Genomic DNA, 24364 nt, shown 5'->3' with positions numbered 1-24364 from the left:
TGATTAAGGTTTTAACAGGAGCCCACTGCTGCTGTGTTAATAGACCCTGGAAGGGCAAGTGTATAAAAACAGCAAACGGGGCTTCCCTGGTGGCACAGTGGTTGAGAGTCTGCCTGCCGATTCAGGGGACACGGGTTCGTGCCCCGGTCCGGGAAGATCCCACGTGCCGCGGAGCGGCTGGGCCTCTGAGCCATGGCCGCTGAGCCTGTGCGTCCGGAGCCTGTGCTCCGCAACGGGAGAGGCCACAACAGTGAGAGGCCCGCGTACCGCAAAAAAAAAAAAAAAAAAAAAACAGCAAACGGCCACACATTAACTGTGGCTTATACCAACAGAGGCAGTAAATAGTCGTAATCTGGACAGATTTTAAAGGTAGATCCTGCAGAATTTGCAGATGATTTAGATGTATGGTGTCAGAGACAGGAGTCAAGGATCTCGGTAAATGATATTGCTTGGTAAATTGTCATAGGAAAAGGTGATCAAAGAAGATACAGCCAAAAAATGTAGGAAAAAAACGTACTTTAGAGGTGTATCAACTAATAGTGTTTACTTTTTCTGGATTTTGTGTTATTTATGAAATTTTAAAAACTTGTGATTTGTGATTTCTTTGGTAACACTAAAGATTCATTTTTAGACCTAATATTGTATTTGTAATTGTGGGTTTCCTTAAAGAGAGCCCCCGAATTGAATAAACTTCAGGCCCCCACAAAACCTTAATTCAACCCTGCTCCTTTTCCATACTGGGGTAATTTAACGTTAACGAAGCATTTAAAAGCCTTGTTTCTGATTAAATTATTACATAAAATATTGTGCACGAAATAGAAGTTAAATGGTAGCTCAATACAATATTAGGAATAAACTAATACCGGAATAAAACCATGACCTTGGGCTAGCCTCCCCTCCAAGTGCCTTCCAGAATCTCCTAGCGATTCTTCCTCCCACAGTTTTTCTAAATCTACCAAATACGTCCAACATTTCACTTTCGCTTTAGAGAGAAAGGAATTACACGCAACTTGAAACACCTTCTTGAAACATGAGTGCTGAGTATTTTTTTTTTTTAACCGGGGCTGCTTGGGCCCCAGTGGTAACCAGGAGCCATATGAACCAACCTGCCCACCCCAAGCACCACCGAGGGGCCGGGAGGGCCGTAACCAGGGGCGGGGCTCCCGGGACGGCCGAGTGGGCGGGGTCTAGGCGCTTCCCCGCCCCTCCCCGTGAGGCCTGACACATGCGCCCAAAGGCTTCTGTTGGAACGAGGTGTGGATTGTGTGAAGACCCTGGCCGCCAACTTCCGGTTTCTAGGGATGCGCATCCGGGTCACACTAACGCTGCCGTTTCCTGCAGCCGCTTGGTTCTCCTGTGTGTTTGGGCCGGTCCCCATGTCCTGCTGTGGGGCCTCTGCAGCCTTTGGGTGAGTCTCCGCTGCCGACAGGGTCTGAGTGCGGCCGGTCGAATACAGCCTGTAGAGGGACGGGTCAAGAGTTGTGTCCCGGCCCCTGTGGGTGGGGGTTCTCTTTGCCTGTCCCTTGTCCCTGCAATGCTTCCTGAGCTCATTTCATTCCTTCCCCCCCACGCCGGCCTTGCCTCTTTCCCCTCAGCTGAGCCTGTTTTGTCGCCGCTCACCTCTCGCCTTGCTATTTTTCCTCCGCCTCATCCGCCTTTTAAAAGCCCTGGTTTCTTGCCTTTTCGCCTCAGCGCTTCCCTAAGCCACTGCCCCTCGGTTTTTCCCCTACTCTAACTTTAGCACCTCTCTTCCCCGACCGTTGATCCAGGGATCTTGCTGTTTTTTCACCCAGCAGGACGGCCCACCTCCTCGTTGTGCTCACCCTGCTCCACTGCGAAACTGAGCCTGTCTCTCTCTGGGGTCCTAGGTCCTGGTTCTCCAACTTTCTTCATCCTTGACCCCTACCCCTCCCGGGACGAGTAGGTGACATTTGTGCTTCGCCTAGGGTTCTCCCTCCTTTTCTTCGCTAAAGGAGGCCTTTGCCCAATCCCGGATCTGGGCAGATTTACCCGGCCTGGGGGAAGTTTTCCTTAAGGCGCTGGGTTAGACTGAACTCTGGTAGTTTCCATGATCAGGGAACAAGAAAGGCGTTCCCAGTTCTTCGCTGGAGCACAGTTTTGGGGGCTTTCGCTAGAGCAGGCTAACAGGTGGCAGGCACTCGGAATTGCTGGTAGACTGGGCTTGAGTCATCTTGTTAATCGACAGGTCATGAGGACGTCATTTTCTTGTTCTCTATACCATGAGAATGGATATGCACAGCTGAGGCAAAAATGCGGATGTTCTGGGATGATCAGCTCTGTTTTCTGCACGGGCTTTACTTATAGGACAGCTGCTATGATGGAGGACAGAGTTTCTTGGGAGATTATTAGCCCCAGATTTTTAAGCTTATTGCCAAAAATTTTAGTGTACTGTTACTGAAAAAATTTCTGCTAAATAGTTCATTATAGTAATTTCGAAGTACATTTTCTTTAGTTGAACTCAGTGTGCATGTGTATCTTTGCTTCTTATACATTGTTTCTTCATTGTTACTGTATTGACAAGTTTTCTGTTTTTCTTCTTGTTTCTTCATAGACCAGACATTACATTACTTTATTACTTAGCATATTCTTCTGACTCTTTTTTTCTTTACTGTTTTCACCGTCTTAAAACCATCTTTTTCTCATTTTGAGACTTCAGTTTCTCGTAAATTTCTTAAATGTCTCTGTAGGCTTTCAGTCATCTCTAAAATGAAGGGATTAGTTTTAATAACGGTTAGTGTCCTGTTTTCCAAAATTTATTATCTGAGGTATATTTTGAGACACAGAGTTGGATAATTTTTATTTTTGTCTTTCCAATATTTATGGTGTATGTCTAGCATTTGATTACAAATGTTTTTGTGTGATCAGTTTCTGTTCTCATGTAAAGTGTGCTCTAAAATTTAGTACTTCAGTGAACAGAATAAATACAGCTTTTAGCATATGCTTTTCTTTTGACTAATAAGTTATAGAAAAGTCTCCCTCATTATATGAGACATATACATATGCAAGCATAGCATAGACCTTGGCGTATTCCAAAATTGGGCTGATCCCTTCAGCTGTTTTTAGCAAAGGACTTTGGAGCTTGGCCGTATTAGTCCTAGAAGCCACAGAGAAGGACCCTTCTGGTTGGCTTTCAGGACTTATTTCACTGCTGAGGGAAGCCCTTTTGAAAGCTCCTTACTAGTACTTCCTCCCCAGCACCTACATTGGAAACTCTAGCTTCTGTTCATCCTGGCCTCATCATTTCCCAATCTTTAAAAACTAACCCCAATGAATATGGGCTGACACTCTATGTTTTCTTACCTCCAGGCTGGTGGACCCTTTTTTTTTTGTACATACATACCCATATTTGGATTGCTGCAAGGCCCTCTTTCAACCTTTTTCATTTCTGAACTTTTTACTTCTTCAGCATGTCTGTTTAAATCTAGATTGATTTCTATAGTTCACAGCTGGAGGGAACCATAACAGTTCAAACTTATCCCTTTGTTTTATAAAATACGGAAATCACGGTTTAAATTGGTGGTGTTTTCCCCAATTTGTCATTTTTCACAAATAAGTCCTATTCATGTGTTTAGAGAAATGGGTTTTAGTTCTTTCAAAGCTGTAGGCTGGAGAGCACAATATTGTATTTAGTGGTTCATTTCAAAAAATTTATGTCATAGGAATAAACATTTTAGGTTAAGAAATCTATGATGCAGAATTTAAAATTCAAGGCCGAAGTCATTTTGCCTTCAAAGAGGGACTCCAGAAAGAAACTGTGTTGTACAGAAGTAGAAGTTGAAAAGTCTTAGGGAGTCTCTTTCTCTCTTTCTTTTCTTCTAAAATCTCTTTGGCCTATTATGATACAAATTCTGCATAAAAGCTCTTACGTGAAACGAACATCCTGTGGTCTCATTGGAACAGTTGTATTCATGGTCCTATTGTTTGTACAGAACAGTGATGGACTTTCTAATTACTGAAAAGCCTACACCTCTTGCTTAGCTGCCAAAGGAAAAAATATCACTAGAGGCAACATAGTGTATTTGTTTTTAAAGCTCAGGAGTGGAATGACTGTCGGTTTTCTATAAAAATTTCTGCTTTAGTTTGGCAGAGTCTTAGTTTGTAACCCTGATGGCTCAATTTAAAATACATTTATGCATATTAGTTTTATGCCTGCAGGGTTTTTTTGTTTGATTATTTTTGATTGTTATATTTTGTCATTTTACTTGCTACTGTACTTTGTTTTACATATTTTAATTTTTATCCTTGAACCCTAGGATATGTTTTAAGGAAAATGCAGTTTTAAAAATTTTAAATTTTTACAGTGTCCTGGTCATTTGTACCTTGCGGTATGATGGTTTCTGTGATCTGCCTAAGCCACTCCATGACTTCTTTCTTTTTGTTTTGTTTACAGACAAAAGGCTCATAGAACTTCTTTTTTGGTAGTTGTCTAAAAGATTTTTGTGTTCTGCATATAATAGCAGGATATTTTAACTTCTTTGTGATTTAAATGGAGGAAGAATAGTTCAGAATTGTTCAACATAGAATATAGTTCAACATAGAAATAGTTCCAAATGTATTTAAGGATATTAAGAATAGTTTTTATTTTTTCCAACACATTCATTTTTTTTTTACAACTTTATTGGAGTATAATTGCTTCACAATGGTGTATTAGTTTCTGCTTTATAACAAAGTGAATCAGTTATACATATACATCTGTTCCCATATCCCTTCCCTCTTGTGTCTCCAATACATTCATTTAATTGGTTTATACCAAGGGGCCGAATTGTAATATTTATAGTAAAGTGGAAAAATATGTGGACTTTCTATCTGCAGATTAACTTAAAAATACAGGTGCATGTTCTTGTACAGAATATATGGCTTAAGCAAAAACTGCCTTATTGATATGTTTTATTGGCAGAGAACACAGCAAACAGCAGTGACATGATCATCTTGATATTTTTATTTGATCCCATTAACCTAAGTCCTAGGGTATCTAATTATTAAATGTAGAAATAATTAGGGTATTTTCTCTATTATTTATAGTATATTTAAAAGGATATTTGAAATATGGGCTTCATAAAATTTATCTTTGCTATTTTCCCCTTTTAAATATGTAGTAGTATTTTAAACCAGAAGGGGAACTGTGGATAGTGCTGACTTATTGTAAGTTAATTAACAGATTAGCCCAAGGCTGTCAGTGTTTAATATCTTAAAGATCTTGCTACAGATTGTGTTGGATGCACTTTAACTTATTAGCTTGGTTAATATTTGTACTAGTTAGATTTGTTTTTATTTCCTAGGGAATAAAAACAAATAGTTTTATAGTAGTTAGGAAATAGTAATAATCTTTGTAATACATTCCTTTCAGCAAATTTTTTATGGATACCTACTATGTACAGTTATATTACATATATAGACAGTTCACATGAACTAGATGACATACAAGGCTGGCATTTACACTTAGATTCTGGATTTGACTTTATTTGGATATATCTGAATTAAACTATAAGACTAAACATAACCTGCATCACCAGGGTGTAGGGAAAAAAAAAGACTTAACATATTAGAATGAAAATAAGCTTTAATCCTAAGAAGGTGTCAATTCTTATCAGTACAACGGCATATGATTTTTTTAACTAGATTTTATGATTTTCTATTTTCAAAACACTCAGTGATTTCATTATTTGAGTTTAAGGTTCTTGCATTAATCTGTATCACAGCTTAATTAATATAAATAAAGTCATGTCTTTATACATACAATTAAATAATTTTCATTTGGGAAACTTTTTCATAACTGAACTGTAAAAATCTGTAGTGGTAAAGCAGTAATTTTTTTTAAAAAGCACATTTTGTGTAGCACTTACTCTGTGCCAGGAATTACCAAGTGGCTGACATATAGTATTAACGCTTTAATCCTTACAACACTATGAATTAAGTACTATATTTATCTCCATTTACAAATGAGAAAACCAAGGCACAGAAGTTACACAATTTGCCCAAAGTAACACAGCTAGTTGGCAGGAGAGGTGGATTTGAACTTAGTTTTTCTAGCTCCAGAGTTCATGACCTTTTTGTACAAAGTTCTACTAGTTTAATGATTTCTTCCTTCATAGGTTAAAACAGTTAAAGAATCCCATTTCTCTGAAACAGAAGAATACTGCATTTGGTTGGGAACATTAGAGAGGGGTTTTACCTGGTCCTTTTATAAATGCTGGCTTAAGGCAAATTGCAAACCCTTTACTACCTAGGTTTCTTAGATGGCAAAAACCACATATTAAGAAAGCAAGTAATATCCATATCCTTCCCTCTTAAAAAAATTATCATATGGAAGTTAATTACTTTTGAGTTATTTGGAGAAAAGGCAGTTTATTTAATAAAATGCATTCTATGTTACTAAAATGTTTACCCCTTGACATTAATTTTTTCCCTCTGATTTGCCGAATATTAAATAAATTTATGTAATAGTCTTGAACTCTGAAATCTTACTGTCCCCAATATGAATTTAACAACTTTGAAATATAAAACAGAAGACTAAAGCTGAAATTTCTGACTTACCTCTAGTCTCATTTTGAGATTTGGAAATTTGTACAAAATTAAGTGCATCCATTTCTTTAGGACTACCATGTTTAGAGTAATATATTTAAATTAGTCCTTTTATTTTTACTTTAGAAAAGAGGAGGTGTACTTTCATAAAACAATTCCTTTTTTAAATAAAAATGCAAATAATCATTTAGAATATTGTTAATCATATTACTGTTACTTTTTTGTACTTTATTATTTCCAGATTTAAAAATTTTGTTGCATCTCTAAGGGAAGGAGATGATTTTATATCAGTTGAGCGCAGCTTAATGGAAGAGCCTGGGACTTACATGTTCTGAGTATTTTTGAATACAATTGAGAATCATGGAATCTGGTTAACAAAAAAACAACTGTTGTTTCTGGTCAGAAGTGACACTTGGTTAGGGATACTACTTATTTTCATTCTTACATACTATTAAACCCCCTTTATTAATTCAGACATGTTAATTAAGTGCACTGATTTTTAATAGTAGCTTTTGTCTTGATTTTTTTTTTCCTCTTGTCAGAAAAGTATTGTTATTGAGCTGAAAAGTGTAAGCTTTGCTATGATGATTTACTTACTGGTATTTAGAATGTTCTTTACTTTGATTTAAACATTTGATTTTTGTTTCAAAAGCAACTCTCTTTTATATGTGGGTTTGATAATCAGTTTATTTTCTAAAATTTCAATAGTTTCCTTTCACCTGAAATTTAATAATGTAGCAATTACTGAATTCAGGAAAATTGGTAGTTTGTTGCTATCAGCACTGTTACTATGGGAATAAATTAGAATGATTAGCTCTTAGGTGGAATTGAACTTATTCTTTAGTTTCCGTAGTAGTTGAAAAAGATTTAGGTCAGATTCACCTGTTGTTCCTCCTTTTTTCAAAATAAGAGGGCATTTTAATTTAGCACAACGATGTTAATTTTTTCCTACTAGATTGATTATATTAATACGATAATCTCACTCTCTTTACTGACAGCATAATCCAAAATGCATGTGTATGATTTTTTCTTGAAATATTTCAGAATTTAGAGAACATTTTAGGATACAAAAGAGTACATACATATCTTATTAGAAAACATACCCTAGTAATCAGTGTGTTATTACTTCACTGAGTTTTTCAAATCTGTTTTTCCTTTTCATCAGTTCTTAACTTTGCTATAGGTTAGGAAGCAGTGATTACATAACATTAAAAAATAAGTGTTCTTGAGAGTGAGTACTAGAGCTTTTGCTTATGCACCATCTGTCATGTTGGTGTGGTATTTAATAGCTAGATGAACTGAAAATCTTTGCTTTATCTCATTTCTGTTTATCTCCTGTTAGTAATATTTATTTAGTGTTGGTACGTCTCATTCGATGAAATTGGTACTTATTTGGAATAACTATGGTAAACTATTGATTCTTACCCAGATGGTTCCTTTTTCCTTTTTTGTTCATTTTCAGAGGCTTGCCTTTAAAAAACTGTAATTTAGAGAACCACTAAAACTTTGAGTGTTCTTTCACATGTAGCTTGAAGTGGATATTTCCCTCCTTTTTGACTGGTCAGTTTTTTAATTTTTAATTTTTTAAAAATATTTATCTTGGCTGCACGGGGTCTTAGTTGCAGTGTGCGAGATCTTTAGCTGTGGCATGCGGAATCTAGCTCCCTGACCAGGGGTCAAACCCGGCCCCCATGCATTGGGAGCATGGAGTCTTAACCACTGGACCACCAGGGAAGTCCCTGGTCAGTTTCTTAAAATCTTTGGGTAAAATGGCATTCAAAGTTTTTTGATCACAACCCACTATAAGATGCATTTTTCATTGTCATCCAATACTTATACACATATATGTACATATTAATATTTAAAATTGAAACAGACGTTTCATGAAACAATATTTATTTTTACTATTGGTGATGCATTGTAATATTTTCTATTTATTTTGTTTAATTACATTTCATTCAAAACAAACTGTTGGTATCCACTAAATGGATATGATAACCCAGTAATGTGTTGAACCTGCAGTTTGAAAAATTCTAGTGGCTGCTAGATTTTTTCCAGTATTGTTTTTTGGGAATTGGAGATGTTTGGGTTTGTTAGGTTTTTTTTCACTGAAATATATCTTGATTTTCTTAATCTCTTAACCTAAATAATAGTGCAGAACAGTTGAGAGAGGGAGACCCTGTTGCCCCAATTATTGTTACTGTCACCTCTGTCCTTCACTCTGTGTCTAGGCACATCATTTAAAAAACTGCAGTGATACAGAATCATGAGGTTGACAATGCTTGGTCATGTGTAGAACTTTTATCATTAGAATCCTTTTCTAGTTTCCATCTGACAGTCAAAGTTTAGTTTGATTAAGTTCCTTTTACAAACCTTGCTTCTGCTCTTGGCAACTAATCAAAAGGTTACAAAGCTGCTTTATTCTGCTTTTTTCTGGCCCCATTCCAGTCTTTGTAAACCAAGAAAAGAGAGCCAAGGAGTGTGTATATAGTCAGGTCAAAATAACACAATTGAAGAGTCATTAGGATTTGTTACAGTGGACCGTATTTATTTATTATCCTGATTCATTTCCTCTAATCATAAAGGGGGAAAGATGGTAGAGATATCAACAGTTCCTAGCATATCACAGCTATTAGAGTGAGGCAGGGTCAGCAGGCATACATTACTGTTTTTACCACTACCTCCTCTTAACACGTAATGAGCACTTACTATGTGCCAGGCACTATTTAAAGCATTTCTCTTGTATTAACTCATATTTATTTGGGAGGCCTGGGAGAAGAATGAATAAAGAAGAAAACTGGCTTTCTTAGTATCTTCTCATTACCTGGCTTGTGAGTTCTGGCTATTGGTGACTGTAGCATGACATAGCATACATTTTTTTAAATAAATAAATTAATTATTTTTGGCTGCATTAGGTCTTCGTTGCTGTGCGCAGGCTTTCTCTAGTTGCGGTGAGCTGGGGCTACTCTTCGTTGCGGTGCACGGGCTTCTCATTGCAGTGGCTTCTCTTGTTGCGGAGCACGGGCTCTAGGCACGCAGGCTCAGTAGTTGTGGCTCGCAGGCTCTAGAGCACAGGCTCAGTAGTTGTGGCGCACGGGCTTAGTTGGTCCGCAGCATGTGGGATCTTCCCAGACCAGGGATCAAACCGGTGTCCCCTGCATTGGCAGGAGGATTCTTAACTACTGTGCCACCAGGGAAGTCCCAGCATATATTTTTAACTTGGTCAGCTTTTAAAAATCATTAGTCCTGTCTGTGATGTTCTGTACTGAGGCACGAAGCTATGTTTTAAAACCTCAGGCTTTGAAGCTAGGCTGCCTGGGCTTGAATTCCAGGTTGGTGAGTTATTAGGTATATGACCTTGGTTGAGTTACTCTCTATGCTTCAGTTTTCTCATCTGTAAAATGGTGATAATAGTAAATAGTACATATCTTACAGACTTATTGAGAGGATTAAAAGAGTTAATATATGTAAAGTACTTAGAACAGTGCCTGACCCATAAACAACATTACATAAATGTTAGTTATTAGTAACTCACAACTCACAGTTGGATCTCCTGAAAGTATTTGTGACCATGATGAGTTCATATTTGCTAAGTAACAGGACGTGATTGATATTCAATGTTTTATTGCCCAGGAGCTTGAAAACAGCTTTCCTTGAGGACTTGGAAGGAAGTTCTTGTGCAGAGTGTTGGAATCAAAGCCAGGGACAAAGAGCATCAGCTATAGGCCCAACTTGTTTAATCTCTCACAGCAATCTCTTGTTATTTGGACCTTACCTTTTTTGTTGCTGTTGTTGGGTTTTGTTTTGTTTTGTTTTTAAGATTTTTTTTTTGATGTGGATCATTTTAAAAGTCTTTACTGAATTTGTTACAGTATTGCATCTGTTTTGGTTTTTTGGCCTTCGGCCACAAGGCATATGGGATCTTAGCTCCCCCACCAGGGATTGAACCTGCACCCCCTGCATTGGAAGGTGAAGTCTTAACCACTGGACCTCCAAGCAAGTCCCTGGACCTTACCTTTAATAATTTCAATATTTTGCCCTTTGAAAAACTAAGAGGAACTAATGAATTGACTTTCACTGAAGACCACATTTCTGTCCTGAGTCTGTTTAGCTTATGTCTAAGATATTTCTTTATTTTATTTTTCTTTAACAGTTATATCATCGTAACTATGTGCCAGACACTATTCTAAGAGCTTTATAGATATTAACTCATTTAAACCTATGACAAGTTTATGAGAAAAACACTAATTATTATTTTTCCCATTTTACAGATGAAGTAAATGAGGCTCAGAAAAGTTAAATAACTTGTCTAAGCTCCCACACCACTCATCAGTGCCAGAACTGGGATTTGAACCTAAGAGTCAGACTCCAGAGTTCATGCTTCAAGCTTGCCAAGCCTGCCTCTAACAGAGATGAATTATGTTGAAAAGGGTAAAATAGCAAGTGTTAAAACTTACTTCACTGTTCTTTACTCTGTGTACTGAATGACAGCCCTGAAATTATGTGTGATGGTGTTTTGGCTGATGGATTTTTGAAGGAATAAATAAATTCGAAGTAAAATATTAATAAAAGATCTGTACCTAGATTTTATAGTTCTGAGAGCTAAAGACATTCATTTCAAAAGACTCACTTCTGTTAATGTAGCGTGTAGTAAGTTTTGTTCAAATACTGGAGAGTGGATTGATAGATACATGTGATGGAAGGATATATAGAATGCTATATAGAATTTTGACTTTAGAAAATGGGTAGTATAGACACATTTATAGAACATTCATGTTGGAGTATACCATGTGTCAGGCCACAGCACCTATAGAAAAAAATGTGATTCTCTTAGAAATGTTAACTTTAGATTAAAGGAGGGTGGAGATAAAGTTTTGGAGGCTGAGAGTTCTATGGAGTCTGGATCTCCATGCATTAGAGAAACTCTTATGCTTTGTGACTGACACATTACTAAAAACTGAAGAGAGGTCCAAAGAGGGTTGGAAGGAATGTAGTAGAACTGTTGGATTATTATTAAGGTCATTATGACACTCTAATTCAGATGAACTTGTTCCTTCTCAATACTTTATACTGTGGTTTTGGAATTTTTCCTGTGGAACGCTATCTCTCAATTTTATTGGAAGCTTGTGGGGAAAAGTTTTTATTTTATTTTATTTATTTATTTTTTTATTTTATTTATTTATTTTTTTTGTGGTACGCGGGCTTCTCACTGCTGTGGCCTCTCCCGTTGCGGAGCACAGGCTCCGGATGTGCACGCTCAGCGGCCATGGCGCACGGACCCAGCCGCTCCGCGGCATGTGGGATCTTCCCAAACCGGGGCATGAACCCGTGTCCCCTGCATCGGCAGGCGGACTGTCAACCACTGCGCCACCAGGGAAGCCCGAAAAGTTTTTTTTTTAATTTATTTTATTATTTATTTTTGGCTGCGTTGGGTCTTCGTTGCTGTGCGTGGGCTTTCTCTATTTGCAGCGAGCGGGGGCTACTCTTTGTTGCGGCACGCGGGCTTCTCTTGTTGTGGACCACAGGCTCTAGGCACGTGGGCTTCAGTAGTTGTGGCACATGGTCTCAGTAGTTGTGGCTTGTGGACTCTAGAGTGCAGGCTCAGTGGTTGTGGCACACAGGCTTAGTTGCTCCACGGCATGTGGGATCTTCCCAGACTAGGGCTTGAACCCGTGTCCCCTGCATTGGCAGGCAGATTCTTAACCACTGCACCACCAGGGAAGCCCTGTGTTAATTTTTATTAAGGATAATTTTACAGACAACTTCAAAGGATGATTTTCCAAGAAATAAGGTTAGAAATTGTAAAAACAGTTCTTTTCGGAGAATCTATTCCTGATAAAATATTTTTTCCTGTTAAGAATTTGGTATAGCCTAAATGTATTTTTTAAAATATTCTTTCTCAGTAAGTTCTGATAGTATTCTGTTTAGTGTAAAGTTGCTATAAATATTCCTACAGCTGACAGTACCGTGATGTGTTAGTCATGCCTCCCAAATAAAGTAGCCAGAAGAATTCACCAACTTTACCACAGTCAGTTGGCCGGGCTGTTTATTTATGGAGGGAGTTAACCAACATGGTGATGGCTTTTGTCTGTCCACAGGAAGTCCAGCAGAGAAGGTGTGGTTGTTTGCAGTTTTTTTGGCCACAGAAATGTGATTTGTGCTGATGCCTGAATTGTGAGAGCTAAAAGGCTCTCTTAGGGTTACTTTAAAGGGAGCCTTAAAGGAGGTCAGTTGCGTGCAGGTCTGCTGGATATTTGTGTCTACTTAGCAGGACTCTTGAGTACAGAGGACTCTGAGTGAATGTGTTAGTAGATAAGTTAGGTAAGTTTTTTTAAAGGTGGTACTTGAGAAAGATTGCCATCAGCTGATAGACTTCAGTGAATTTCTGAAGGATAGGAAACAGTGAGATTGGATTGATAGAGAAACTAGGAGAAGAAATCACATTGGAAAGTATATGTAGAAGTTTCAGAAATATACCAGACTCCAAGTAAATGAATATGAAGAACGAAGGAGTGCCTGGAGTATTCATCAGTTTCCCGGCCCTTGCTCTATTTTGAGCTTCTGGTGTTTGTCCCCTGGATAAAGCCCAGAGAAATGCTTTCCAAACATATGGAACAATCTGCCTGGGGAGGGCTTTCGTTATAGTCTCTTCTCCCTGTGGCATTTAGTATATATAAATCAAATCATGTCACTATCTTGCTTGAAGCACCCATTACCTCCCCAAACTGTTTATCATGTGTTACAAGGCTGTGTGTGACCTGGCCCTTGTCTGCTTCTCAGGACTCATTTCCTACCGCTTATTCACTTAATAACATCAGCCTTTTTGCTATTTCTCAAACATATCAGGATGTTTTCCTTTTAGTTTCTTGACACTTGTTTCCTTCTGAAGGCCCTCTTTTACATCTTTTAGTTTTCTACTTTTGATTTTTCACATCTTTGCTGAAATGTTGTTACCACCTCAGAGGAATTATCACCAAATCTGAAACAGCTCCCCTGTAGTCTTGCTCTACTCCTTCCTTTGTTTTATTTATTTATTGTATTTTTGGTAACAGCTTTATTGAGATATAATTCACATACCATACCATTTACCTATTGAAAGTATATAATTCATTGGTTTTGACTACATTCACAGAGTTGTGAAACCATCACCACAACCAATTTTATTTTATTTGTTTTTTTGAATTTTATTTTATTTATTTTTGTATACAGCAGATTCTTATTAGCTATCTATTTTATACATATTAGTGTATATTTGTCGATCCCAATCTCCCAATTCATCCCGCCACCACCATGCCACCACTTTCCCCCCTTGGTGTCCATATGTTTGTTCTCTACATCTGTGTCTCTATTTCTGCCCTGCAAAGTAGTTCATCTGTACCGTTTTTCTAGGTTCCACGTATATGTGTTAATATACGATATTTGTTTTTTCTTTCTGACTTACTTGACTCTGTATGACAGTCTGTAGATCCATCCATGTCTCTACAAATGACCGAATTTCGTTCCTTTTTATGGTTGAATAATATTCCATTGTATATATGTACCACATCTTCTTTATCCATTTGTCTGTTGATGGGCATTTAGGTTGCTTCCATGACCTAGCTATTGTAAATAGTGCTGCAGTGAACATTGGGGTGCATGTGTCTTTTTGAATTATGGTTTTCTCTGGGTATATGCCCACTAGTAGGATTGCTGGGTCCTATGGTAATTCTATTTTTAGTTTTTTAAGGAAACTCCATACTGTTCTCCATAGTGGCTGTATCAATTTACATTCCCACCAACAGTGCAAGAGGGTTCCCTTTTCTCCACACCCTCTCCAGCATTTATTGTTTGTAGATTTGCCCATTTTAACTGGTGTGAGGTGATACCTCATTGTAGTTTTGTTTGTTTTTTTTTTTTTTGCGGTACACGGGCCTCTCACTGTTGTGGCCTCTCCCCTTGCGGAGTACAGGCTCCAGACGCGCAGGCTCAGTGGCCATGGCTCACGGGCCCAGCCGTTCCGCGGCATGTGGGATCTTCCCGGACTGGGGCATGAACCCGTGTCCCCTGCATCAGCAGGTGGACTCTCAACCACTGCGCCACCAGGGAAGCCCCTCATTGTAGTTTTGATTTGCATTTCTCTAATGATTAGTGATGTTGAGCAGCTTTTCATGTGCTTATTGCCCATCTGTATGTCTTCTTTGGAGAAATGTCTCTTTAGGTCTTCTGCCCATTTTTGGATTGGGTGGAGTTTTTTTTTTTTTTTGATACTGAGCTGCATGAGCTGCTTGTAAATTTTGAAGATTAAACTTTTGTCACTTGCTTAATTTGCAAATATTTTCTGCCATTCTGAGAGTTGTCTTTTCATCTTGTTTATGTTTTCCTTTGCTGTGCAAAAGCTTTTAAGTTTCATTAGGTCCCATTTGTTTATTTTTGCTTTTATTTCCATTTCTCTAGGAGGTGGGTCAAAAAGGATCTTCCTGTGATTTATGTCATAGAGTGTTCTGCCTATGTTTTCCTCTAAGAGTTTTATAGTGTCTGGCCTTACATTTAGGTCTTTAATCCATTCTGAGTTTATTTTTGGGTATTGTGTTAGGGAGTGTTCTAATTTCATTCTTTTACATGTAGCTGTCCAGTTTTCCCAGCACCACCTATTGAACAGACTGTCTTTTCTCCATTGTATATCTTTGCCTCCTTTGTCATAGATTAGTTGACCATAGGTGTGTGGGTTTATCTCTAGACTATCTATCCTGTTCCATTTATCTGTATTTCTGTTTTTGTGCCAGTACCACATTGTCTTGATTACTGTAGCTTTGTAGTATAGTCTGAAGTCAGGGAGTCTGATTCCTCCAGCTCTGTTTTTTTTCGCTCAAGACTGCTTTGGCTGTTCGGGATCTTCTGTGTCTCCATACAAATTTTAAGATTTTTTGTTCTAGTTCTGTAAAAAATGCCATTGGTAATTTGATAGGGATTGCATTGAATCTGTAGATTGCTTTGGGTAGTATAGTCATTTTCACAATATTGATTCTTCCAATCCAAGAACATGGTATACTTCTCCATCTGTGTGTATCATCTTTAATTTCTTTCATCAGTGTCTTGTAGTTATCTGCATATAGGTCTTTTGTCTCCCTAGGTAGGTTTATTCTTAGGTATTTCATTCTTTTGGCTGCAGTGGTAAATGGGAGTGTTCCCTTAATTTCTCTTTCAGATTTTTCATCATTAGTGTATAGGAATGCAAGAGATTTCTGTGCATTAATTTTGTATCCTGCAACTTTACCAAATTCATTGATAAGCTCTAGTAGTTTTCTGGTGGCATCTTTAGGATTCTCTATGTATAGTATCATGTCATCTGCAAACAGTGACAAGTTTACTTCTTCTTTTCCAATTTGTATTCCTTTTATTTCTTTTTCTCTGATTGCCATGGCTAGGACTTCCGAAACTATGTTGAATAATAGTGGTGAGAGTGGATGTCCTTGTCTTGTTCCTGATCTTAGAGGAAATACTTTCAGTGTTGTACCATTGAGAATGTTGTGTGCTGTGTTTGTTGTATATAGCCTTTATTATGTTGAGGTAGTTCCCCTCTATGCCCACTTTCTGGAGAGTTTTTATCATAAATGGGTGTTGAATTTTGTCAAAAGCTTTTCCTGCATCTGTTGAGATGATCATATGGTTTTTGTTCTTCAATTTGTTAATGTGGTGTATCACATTGATTAATTCGCATATATTGAAGAATGCTTGCGTCCCTGGGATAAATCCCACTTGATCACAGTGTATGATCCTTTTAATGTGTTGTTGGACTCTGCTAGTATGTTGTTGCGGATTTTTGCATCTATATTCATAAGTGATATTGGTCTGTAATTTTCTTTTTTTGTAGTATCTTTGTCTGGTTTTGGTATCAGGGTGATGGTGGCCTCATAGAATGAGTTTGGGAGTGTTCCTTCCTCTGCAATTTTTTGGAAGAGTTTGAGAAGAATGGGTGTTAGGTCTTCTCTAAATGTTTGATAGAATTCACCTGTGAAGGCATCTGGTCCTGGACTTTTGTTTGTTGGAAAATTTTAAATCACAGTTTCGATTTCATTACTTGTGATTGGTCTGATCACATTTTCTGATTCTTCCTGGTTCAGTCTTGCAAGGTTATACCTTTCTAAGAACGTGTGCATTTCTTCCAGGTTGTCCATTTTATTGGCACAGAGTTGCTTGTAGTAGTCTCTTATGATGCTTTGTATTTCTGTGGTGTCCATTATAACTTCTCCTTTTTCATTTCTAATTTTATTGATTTGAGTCCTCTCCCTCTTTTTCTTGATGAGTCTGGCAAAAGGTTTATCAGTTTTGTTTATCTTCTCTAAAACCCAGCTTTTAGTTTTATTGATCTTTGCTATTGTTTTCTTTGTTTCTATTTCATTTATTTCTGCTCTGACCTTTTTGATTTCTTTCCTTCTACTAACTTTGGGTTTTGTTTGTTCTTCTTTCTCTTGTTCCTTTAGGTGTAAAGTTAGATTGTTTATTTGAGATTTTTCTTGTTTCTTGAGGTAGGCTTCTATTGCTATAAACTTCCCCCCTTTGAACTGCTTTTGCTGTATCCCATAGGTTATGGATTGTTGTGTTTTCGTTGTAATTTGTCCCTAGGTATTTTTTGATTTCCTCTTTGATTTCTTCCGTGATCTCTTGGTTAATAACGTATGGTTTAGCCTCCATGTGTTTATGTTTTTTACGTTTTTTTTTTTTTTGCTATAATTGATTTCTAATCTCATAGCGTTGTGGTCAGAAAAGATGCTTGATATGATTTCAATTTTGTTAAATTTACCGAGGCTTGATTTGTGATGCAAGATGTGATCTATCCTGGAGAATGTTCCGTGCGCACTTGAGAAGAAAGTGTAATCTGCTGTTTTCGGATGGAAGGTCCTATAGATATCAGTTATACCTATCACGTCTCTTGTGTCATTTAAAGCTTGTGTTTCCTTATTAATTTTCTGTCTGGATAATCTGTCCATTGGTGTAAGTGAGGTGTTAATGTCCCCCATTATTATTGTGTTACTGTCGATTTCCTCTTTTATAGCTGTTAGCAGTTGCCTTATGAATTGAGGTGCTCCTGTGTTGGGTGCATATATATTTATAATTGTTGTATCTTATTCTTGGATTGATCTGTTGATCATTATGTAGTGTCGTTCCTTGTCTCTTGTAACATTCTTTATTTTAAAGTCTATTTTATCTGATATGAGTATTGCTACTCCAGCTTTCTTTTGATTTCCATTTGTACGGAGTGTCTTTTTCCATCCCCTCACTTTCAGTCTGTATGTGTCCCTAGGTCTGAAGTGGGTCTCTTATAGACAGCATACATATGGGCCTTGTTTTTGTATCCATTCAGCAAGCCTGTGTCTTTTGGTTGGAGCATTTAATCCATTCACTTTTAAGGTAATTATCGATGTGTATGTTCCTAGTACCATTTTCTTAATTGTTTTGGGTTTGTTTTTGTAGATCCTTTTCTTCTCTTGTGTTTCCCACTTAGAGAAGTTCCTTTAGCATTTGTTGTAGAGCTGGTTTGGTGGTGCTGAATTTTCTTAGCTTTTGCTTATCTGTAAAGCTTTTGATTTCTCTGTCGAATCTGAATGAGATCCTTGCCGGGTAGAGTAATCTTGGTTGTAGGTTCCTTCCTTTCATCACTTTAAATATATCCTGCCACTCCCTTTTGGCTTGTAGAGTTTCTGCTGAGAAATCAGCTGTTAACCTTATGGGAGTTCCCTTGTACGTTATTTTTCGTTTTTCCCTTGCTGCTTTCAATAATTTTTTTTGTCTTTAATTTTTGTCAATTTGATTACTGTGTGCATCGGCGTGTTTCTCCTTGGATTTATCCTGCCTGGGACTCTCTGTGCTTCCTGGACTTGGGTGGCTATTTCCTTTCCCATGTTAGGGAAGTTTTTTGAATGTAATCTCTTCAAATATTTTCTTGGGTCTTTTCTCCCCTCCTTCTGGGACCCCTATAGTGCGAATGTTGTTGCGTTTAATGTTGTGCCAGAGGTCTCTTAGGCTGTCTTCATTTCTTTTCATTCTTTTGTCTTTATTCTGTTCTGCTGCAGTGAATTCCACCATTCTGTCTTCCAGGTCACTTATCCGTTCTTCTGCCTCAGTTATTCTGCTATTGATTCCTTCTAGTGTATTTTTCATTCCAGTTATTGTATTGTTCATCTCTGTTTGTTTGTTCTTTAATTCTTCCCGGTGTTTGTTCTTTAATTCTTCTAGGTCTTTGTTAAATGTTTCTTGCATCTTCTCGATCTTTGCCTCCATTCTTTTTCCGAGGTGTCCTGGATCATCTTGAATGTCATTATTCTGAATTCTTATTCTGGAAGGTTGCCTATCTCCACTTTATTTAGTTGTTTTTTTGAGGTTTTATCTTGTTCCTTCGTCTGGTACATGGTCCTCTGCCTTTTCATTTTTTCTGTCTTTCTGCGAATGTGGTTTTCCTTCCACAGGCTGCAGAATTGTAGTTCTTCTTGCTCCTGCTCTCTGCCCTCTTGTGGATGAGGCTATCTGAGAGTGTTGTGCAAGCTTCCTGATGGGAAGGAGTCCTTCCTTTGTTTTATTTTCCAAAGTATTATTACTTTGGGGACTTCCCTGGTGGTTCAGTGGTTCAGACTTCGCCTTCCAATTCAGGGGGTGTAGGTTCGGTCCCTGGTCAGGGAGTTAAGATCCCATGTGCCTTGCAGCCAAAAAACCAAAACATAAAACAGAAACAATATTGCAACAAACTCAATAAAAGACTTTAAAAGTGGTCCACATCAAGAAAAAAGATCTAAAAAGAAAAGTATTATTACTTTGTTAAATTGTATTACCTTATGTATTTGTTTATCTTCCTTTTGGAATATAAGTTCCTTGAGGCTGGGAACTTTGTGTTCATCACTGAATTCCCAGTATCTAAACTAGTGCCTGGCACGTAGTAGACACTCAATAAATATTCTGTAAGTGAATGAATGAATTTGGAGATTAGAGAAAGAAGCAAGCACAGCCTGAAGCAACTATAGACTTCCACCCAAAAGCAGCGGAAGCAAAAAGCAAAGTGAGTAGCTAACTAACTAACAAAGTGTTTCTCCCCCAGATAAAGCTATGATAGCTACTCTCTAAAGTTAGAGTCCTGGCATGGGAGACTAGAGATATCCCTGGTAATTTATGTTATGTTCAGAAGAGGAAGGAATTCATATCCAGAAAGCAGGTGACCTGCAGACACTGCCCAACTGCATATTTCACCCCTCTTCCATAGTTATTAGAAGTGGATATATATAACTAGAACCTGCATACAATAATATACAAACAAAGATTCTCACCCACTCTGAGGATACACTGTTTAGTTGAAATTCCTGGGGCTTCCCTGGTGGCGCAGTGGTTAAGAATCTGCTTGCCAATGCAGGGGACATGGGTTCAAGCCCTTGTCCAGGAAGATCCCAGATGCCATAGAGCAACTAAGCCTGTGCACCACAACTACTGAGCCTGCGCTCTAGATCCCGTGAGCCACAACTACTGAAGCCCACGTGCCACAGCTACTGAAGGCTGCACGCCTTGAGCCCATGCTCTGCAACAAGAGAAGCCACCGCAATGAGAACCCTGCACACCGCAACGAAGAGTATCCCCCACTCGCCGCCATTAGAGAGAGCCTGCATGCAGCAATGAAGAACCAACGCAGCCAAAAAGAAATAAATAAATTTATTTAAAAAAAAAAGAAAAGAAATTCCTGACTACAGATATGAACTACTAACCTAGACTTATCAGCCATTTAAGAAGAATTAATTCTATGCAAGAGGGGTACGAAATGCTTCCAACACTAAAGAAAATAGTGAATAGTATAAACTGAAGGAGATTTTAAAGATAAGCATCATTAGTAATTTCATAGGAAATGAAAAAGGAAATGTAAATATTGAAATTTTAAGAATCAGAAAGTATGAATAGCAAATTAATAAGTATAAAGATTGAGCTGAATTGAAATGCAAAGGATGTCAACAATAATAGCAGAGTAAGAACCTCTGAAAATTCTCCTTCATAAAAGCAGTGAGAATACTGGCAAAAATAGTCAGAATCAACTCTTTCAGGACTCTGAAAATTAACTACAGGCTTGCAGCAATCTGAACATTTATTCAAGAAAAATGGCTGAATCTCAGCAAAAACAGTGAACTTTGTATGGCATTTTAGCTTGCATTGTTCCCATTCTCCTCTCTCCAGCTCCATAGTAGCCTTTGGAAACCAGCAGCCCCCAGTCATGGTGAAAACTAGCAACCTGGAAGCCACCGGAAGGGGCAGAACAAGATTGGAGCTCCTTCACAGCCCTGTTCCCAGAAAATTGTCATTATTTGACCTGTCTGGAGGTTCCTTGAAAGACCTCAATCTCAAGACTATATTTGACCTGACTGGAGCTCACCCTGTACAAATAGCCTTTCCCCTCTCAGGGTGTTCATTTAAAACAATTAGAGGCAGTTATTGAACATCGTAAATTCAGTACTAGAAAACAGATTCAACAGTACATTAAAATAATATTCTACAATGCCAGAGTTTCATCTCTGAACCAAATGCATAGGTGGTTCAATATTAGGAAATCTAGTAATATGCTATATTAATAGTCGAGAGAAAAACCAGATGGTCATTTTTTTGGATGCCAAAAAAGCACTTGACCAATGTCATGCTTAGTAGTGGTATGCTAGATGTATTTTTATTATTGTGAGGAACAAGAAAAGGATGCCCAACAATTAGCACTGTTACTTAATATTATAGTGGAGGTGTAAGCCAATATCATTAGGTAAGAAGAAGAAATAAAGAAGTTAATATTGGGGAAAGAGAAGCTATTTTTATGCAGCTGGGGAAAATATATACGTGAAACTCAAGGATCAACCATCTTACTATTCTCATTGTTAGAAACAATAAGAGACTTTGGTAACGTGGGAGTTTACAAAATTAATGTACCAATATCAACAACTATCCTATATATAAAAAATAATTTCTTTAGAAATGAAAAAATATAACAAACGAAAAGATAAAATGCCAACATAAACGTAGAGGATCTGCTAAGAGACATTTAAAAAAAAAGATTAAGTAACTGGAAAAACATATTGTGTTATTAGATAGGAGAACACATATTGTCAACTCATCATTTCCCCCTAAATTAATTTATGTGTTTAATGCAATTTAAATTAAAATATCATTTTTTAAAAAAACTTTGATAACATTACCCTGAAGTTTGTTTGGAAAGCGTATACTTTTCTTTTAGTGATTAAGTTTAATTTGTGCATAGTCCTTTTTGAGTTGCATTCAGAGGAGGTTCCAGAGTTTGAGATTGCTGGCCTCTGTAGATTTGATCCCTTCATTTTAGACCAACCAGAAAATAATAGCCTCTGGGAAAATTGTTTCAATTAAGAGTCTTTATCAAGAAAAAGAGTAAGTTCCTAAAATTTACTCTTCTTGTTTACTTTGTTGCTTGAAGTTAGCATTAACAGCTTTTATTGGTTAAATTAATGAAGCCTTTATATTTTTACTCTGTCTGATATATACATTTTAGTGTTTAGTTAAATGGCATTTTCAACACTGACATAAATTTTTGAAAGCAGCCAAAACACACTAATTATGATTTATTTCAGAATATGTCTTAAAACACCTGACATATTCTACCATTTTATTTTAGTGTTTTTCTTCTGGTTTCAGATATTCTATGAATATTTTATGTTGAGAAAGAAATCTAGGGCTCTATTCAAGAAAAACAAAAAAGGAAGCTCCAAAGAAAGAAGTATATGCCCCTTCCAAAAAGAGGTATTTGCTTAGTTAGAAAAGTCATGTTTTTCTAATGACAAAAATTTCTGATTATCCAGTATCATTCTATAATCTGTTTATTAATGTTCTTAATACAGTGCTTAGCACAGTGTTACAAAATTTTAAGTTAAATGTTTAGTAAATGCTTTTATGAGGAAGCATACTACTCTGTAGATATCATGAAATGACTTCATGAAAGAAATACAAAATAGGAACTTCAGTTAATCAAAATAGAAAAATATGAGCTTCAATCTTGAGGCATAGTGTGCCTAAGAAAGTTATTCAAGACCAACTGGAAAGGAGGACTTGTATATCTTTCAGGTTTAGCTCTAGCAGTATTTTCTTTGCCCCAAGCAGAACACATCAAATAGTCCAGTACAGTGATTGTATGCTGATTTTAAATGCTATCTTACAGATACTAATACTTGTTTGTTCTCAAGGCATTAGATGGATCACTAAGGCGTCTCAAGATCCATGAAACACCTGGGACCACCAGTTTTACTATGTTACCTGGAAATTTCTTCAACTATAAATTTAGGATTTGACCCAGAGTGAAAGCAGGAAAATGCTAATTTTGTAGTATGACATTTCTGTTAGGCAAACTGTCCAATTATTTGGAAAGCTTTTTATTCTTCTTAATGTTTGGAAGCATTTTTGCAACTGTATGTATAATCATGTTCTGTTTTCTTATTTACATACTTTTCTTCATTTCCTACCTTTGTTTTCAGCTTATGTGTTTCATTCAGTGGTCAAATGGCCAAGAAACCCAAGCTGAGAGGTAATAGCAAAAACGAATGAAAACCAAAATAAACTTCTTTACAAATAGTATTAGTTTCCTGTGGGTGCCATAATAAATTGCCACAAATTTGGAGGCTTAAAACAACAGAAATTTATCCTCTCACAGTTCTGGAGGCCAGAGGTCTAAAATCATGGTGTTGGCAGGGTTGCACTCCCTTCATAGGCTCTAGGGGTAGAATCCGTTTCTTGCCTATTCCAGCTTCTAGTGACTGCTGGCATTCTTTGGCCATATCACTCCAGTCTCTGCCTCCATATTTATATCGCCTTCTCCTCAGTGTATGTGTGTGGATGTTAAATTTCTCTCTGCCTTTTTCTTAAGATGGCATTTATGGCCTACCCAGATAATCTGGGATAATCTCCTCATCTCAGAATCCTTAAATACATCTGCAAAGACTCTTTATTCCAAATAAGGTAAAATTTATGGGTTCTGGGGATTAGGATGTGGACCCATCTTTGGCCAGAAATGTTTCATGTTAGCTGTGTATATTTGTGTCTGGGGAAGGTGATTTCATACTTGATCTCTCTCTCTCCCCACCCTCCCTCCTTCACTCCCTCCCTCCCTCTTTTCCTTCCTTCCTTCCCTCCTTCCTTTCTCAGCCTATTAAGGGACAGAAACTTAAGGTCTCCTAACTCCTCACCTCTAAGTAAGTAGTGCATGTGTTGTGATCCCTTGTTATGTATGTGATACTAAGATTTGATTTAAAGCATATCAGTCCTTTTTTTTATTTGAAGGGAACTTTTCACTTAACACAGACTTCAAAATGATGTTCTTCAAATCAGTTAATAAAACCTTGTAAAGAATTAAAGACTTAGGCATTCCTGGTGAGAAATGAGAAGAGTGAAGATTTGAATTTTTTGTGCCTCTAAATATATTGAAGGTTCTTAATGAACTGGTTTAAAGTAGATATTTAGAGGAATCAAGAGCCTAGAAATTGTACTTGGTTGAACAAATATTTATTGATTGCCTGCTATGTGTGCTCAGATACTAAAAAGAAGGCGGTCTCTGCCATTGTGGAATTTAGGATCAAGATTCCACAGGAATCTTAGGACCAAAGGAAAATTAGTAGTTTTGACAGAATTGTTAACTGCCAGATTTACAGAACACAGTAGGGGTCAGAGAAGTAGTTTTGAAGAATTATTAATTATTAATTAATAATGAAGCAGGGAACTCTTTCACTAATAACTTTGAGGTTTTGGCAGGTTAGGAGATATTTTGTTTTTCCAAAACCATGATACTCATCTCTGACTAGAAATGGTAAAATAATTT

At 37.3% G+C, this 24364-nt stretch overlaps 1 protein-coding gene across 1 annotated transcript in view; it reads left to right on the top strand.

The window, feature by feature from the left end:
• Positions 1 to 1356: 1356 nt before the first annotated feature.
• The window catches only part of EYA3 (EYA transcriptional coactivator and phosphatase 3), a gene marked incomplete at its 5' end in the record, with an annotated part of 100537 nt that continues 77529 nt past the window's right edge, over positions 1357 to 24364 (top strand). Inside the window, one exon of the mRNA XM_079697795.1 lies at positions 1357 to 1408. The remainder of the gene's footprint in view (positions 1409 to 24364) is intronic.

Source organism: Hyperoodon ampullatus, assembly GCF_949752795.1.
Source record: "Hyperoodon ampullatus genome assembly, chromosome: 2".
Classification (NCBI taxonomy): Eukaryota; Metazoa; Chordata; class Mammalia; order Artiodactyla; family Ziphiidae; genus Hyperoodon; species Hyperoodon ampullatus.
Note: the sequence above shows the minus strand (reverse complement) of the source record. Positions and strands in the feature narration are given on the sequence as shown.